The sequence below is a fragment of the Papaver somniferum genome, chromosome 3, assembly GCF_003573695.1.
Source record: "Papaver somniferum cultivar HN1 chromosome 3, ASM357369v1, whole genome shotgun sequence".
Classification (NCBI taxonomy): Eukaryota; Viridiplantae; Streptophyta; class Magnoliopsida; order Ranunculales; family Papaveraceae; genus Papaver; species Papaver somniferum.
In genome coordinates, this window is record NC_039360.1 from 188,747,015 (window position 1) to 188,751,167 (window position 4,153).

Here is a 4,153-nt window from a genome sequence, read left to right on the forward strand (position 1 = left end):
TTTATAATACCAGAGAAAGGTTGAATCGGTTTTAACTAATGGGTGCCAATAGCAAAAGTTGAAAACCCGAAACACATATGTTATGCTAAACAAAAATTGATTTAACATATTGTGACTTTTCACATATGAGTTTCAATCGGAACACCTTGTGATCCTTTGATAAAGCCTACCAACATGGGCTAGATCTTAATCCCGCTAAATCAAAAAGCCACACAAATCATAATAAGGGTTTCACCATATGAGATCGAATATTAAGGTTAATAAAAACCAAAATCAGACATCTCGTAAATCGAAAACACGGAGCAAAAATATAAGCATTCATTCACAAGCTATGTAATCGGTAACTATCACATAAAAATTATAAATAATAATTCTATTCATAAATAATAATTTTATTCATAAACAATAATTTTATTCATAAATAATAATTGATAATTTTATTCAAAATAGACCTTATACAAAAATATCGAGATAAATCAATACATTGATGTCTATTTTTTGATTAAGTTTATTAGTATAACTTAATCCCTAGTGGTGCTCTGATTTTTCACTGAGGTTTCTTCAGTGTTCAAACTCTTGAAGCTTGTCTCAAGAGACTTGTCAGCAACCACTTCTTGTTTTTCAAGATTTTGAACTTGTTCCTTCATGTCTGCAAGATTAGCTTTTGTTTCCTCAGTTCTATCCTTTGGCCAATCTTGATTTCGAACCGGTATTATGAGATTGGTTCTTAGTTCTTCGAAACCATGGATAACGTTTACCATACTATCAGAAGGTATCCACTTGGTTTCTTTTGGATCTTGAAAGTTGAGAGCCAACAAACATGACTCATCTTGGGATCCAGTAGAACTATCAGACTCGTAATCAGACATGATTTTAGAGATGATCTTCTTCTTCCTTTCCGTATTGATTCCTTGCCAATCCTTAACTCTTTGACATTCCTCCTTATTAACCTTTGTAATACTGCGAGTTATTGGAGGCATGCTCACGGATTTAATAATAATTAACCAGGGTTTCTCAATACAAGCAAGAGAGAGTTTTTCTTAAGAAGAAACAACTTTCGGACCAAAAATATCCAAAGATTTTCCGAAAATATATAAAGAATATATTTTTGTTTCCTATGTCCGAAATTCTCATGTGGAAGGTTTAGTAAAATTCGAAAATTTCAAATAAAACTTAATTATGAAGATCATGATAAACATGAACATTTTTTTTAAACAAAATGAATACGCAGTTTATCCAAAAGTTGTCACAGATTTCCTGATACAAACACAAAAAAATGTGCTCTCGTTTTATGTGCTTCCTCATCCGAAAAGTTATGAGCACGAACTTGGATGAGGGTGCACATTCTCCATACAACTAGGTTGTATCAAACTAAGCCTTTTCATGCTTACAATGAGTATCAGAAATATAGTTCATGTTCCTTTTTGTAGGTTTCTGCCCATCATATTTTCTCCCAAGAAGGTGATCCTTCCGTATGATCATGAGGAGAAGATGTACCGATGTGAGAATTTTCAAAGATAGATAAATTTTTCTTAATTATATTAATGAGATTATCATATGATTTTCTCATTATAAGGATTTCCTTATTATGCACATCAACTTGATTATTAGAAACAATTGTTGAAAAGTTTCCATAATTGTTTCTCTTGGCAGAAATCATTTCCTTCCCTTTCTTCTGGAAACGTACAGTAGGGGAACTACCTTCATGTAAATAGAGATTGTTCTGACACGAATGAGGTGGAACCTTTTTCCAGAAGTGATCATTAACTCTTTTATCTGATTCTTTTGAGTTGATTTCATCGGGTTGGGGTATATTCTGTCTTTCTACTGACTTTTTCACGGAACCAGTTCAAAGTTTCCTTTGGACAAGATTTCGTTTGATCATCAATATTTGTAGAAGATGATTTTTAATTCTCTTCTGACTTGATGTAGTTAGGCAGAATACCATCACCATGATCTATTTCAGATGTGATCAAACATATCTTGTTTTCACGATCTGTAAAAATCGAGCAAGGAATTTTAGTTTCTTCATCAGAAGAAATCACAACAGAGTCATTTGTCAGAGTCTTTGAATGAATCTCTTATTCTTGAGTAAGAGTTTAATCAACAGCTTCTACTTTGACAGTCAGATCCATATTCTCTTTGGCTAGAATATTTAATTGAGCGTCTTTTCCTCTGATCTCTTGCTTAAGAAGATTAGATTCTGTCTTTAATAATAACATCCTTTAGAAAAAGATCTTATAAGCTTTAAGAGTTTTACCAACTCTTTCTTAGCATCTTTTTTGACATCAGAGTTTGACTCAAATGTACTATTAATCTCCTTAACTCATGGATCATGAGTTAACGAAGTAGTAACATTTTCAACTTTTGAGTATTCGCAATCTTACATAATGTTAACTGAATCAGACATAGATTCAAGTCTTATAGGTTGGATCGCACCAAACAAGAATTGTTAGATCTTTTTTGTGTTTACCTGCTCTGAAACCAATTGAAAAGACGAGGGAACCCAAATACACCACAATCTTTTTGTTTCAACCTATAAGTCCTCTATCGAATGTGATCGTCTATGGACAGAGTCGAGAAAATACGACAATTAGGTTCACACTTCATGTGATTGTCTATGGATACGAGATCGATAAAATACAACAACAAGATAACTTGTGTGATTGACTATGGATACAAGATCGAGACAATATGACAACAAAGTGTGTTACTTGATAATAGATTCGGAAATAACCAAACTCTATAGGATCACTATCAAGTATTATGGAGTTAACGTAAAGTGCAATTCATTTTAATTATAATAAAATAATTAAAAAGCGGAAATTAAAGTAAATGGCACAACAAGATGTTGTTAACGAGGAAACTGCAAATGCAGAAAAACCCCGGGACCTAGTTCAGTTTTGAATACTCTCAGAATTAAGACGCTATACAAAATCTAATACCAACTTCGCATATTTGATACCAAGAAGACTACCCCTAGCTACATAGTTCCCTCAGTATCCCTGCGCCTTCGACTTCTAGAGTCACACAAGTGAATAGAAAGTCCTTTAGATCGTATTCCAAATAGCAAAGGAAGAATCTGTTTGGTAACCATTCTAATCAATCTTGCTACAAGATATAAATGATTCGTTGACAAAGGCTCTTATGTTTAATCTAATAAACTCCTTTGTCTGGTTAGATCAATCTAACTTTAACTGCAAAAATAGTCAAGTATAAATTTAAACTAAATCAATATAGATCTCAAAGAGAAATATAGAGATTGATGATCTCACGCAACTAATCAATCATATCTATCAAAGATAAATTGATTCTAGTTGGATCCCATCCGATCAAGGTTTGTGCACTAAATCCACAAGATACGAAAACTAATAAGAATTCTTCTTCGTATTCAAATCTTCTTTTATCTTCAAAACCTGCACAACACCACTTGAATCTCTTGTGATCAATCACACACAAAAAGGAGTCTGTTAACAATGGATTATCGCAAGATGTCTTTAGATCGAACAACAGTTCTAAAGATCACGTCGATACTTTGATCTAGTCTGAGTGAATCTTATATCAGAAGAGAAGATTCTCAAGAATAAACAAACTAGGTGCAATCAAACTTTCAACAACCATTAGTCAATCAAATCAAATCAAAAACTAATAACACTGCAATTATCTAGATTCCCACCAACGGTACTCGTAGAGCTTCTTGATCCCACATAAGTCTTTAAACGAGCGGTCGTAAGACATTTCACCTAATTAGGGTACTTTCCTCTCCGAATAGACGGTTGCACCACAAACAAAAAGAAATAAAGTTTGCTTGGCTCTTAGGATGGTTTGCTAGAAATGCAAACTTAGGTATTTATAGACCAATGACGTTTGGACACCAAGGAATTTCCAAAACCGAAAATATTCTCAAGATATGCAACGAATGCCAAAATTCGGTTTTCATAATTCCAATAAATGTTCGTCAAATATTTATGAAATCTCTCAATAGAAAATCTCCAATTAGTAAATGCACATTACTAATTTTTATTCTATAGAACTATGCATTAATTTGCTGGTAATCAAAACATATAAAATCAAAAACCTTAATTAAAAGATTCTTGATTTATTTTGGCACATGATCACATTAAGTACCAAGGAATATCTTTGAACAATAAAT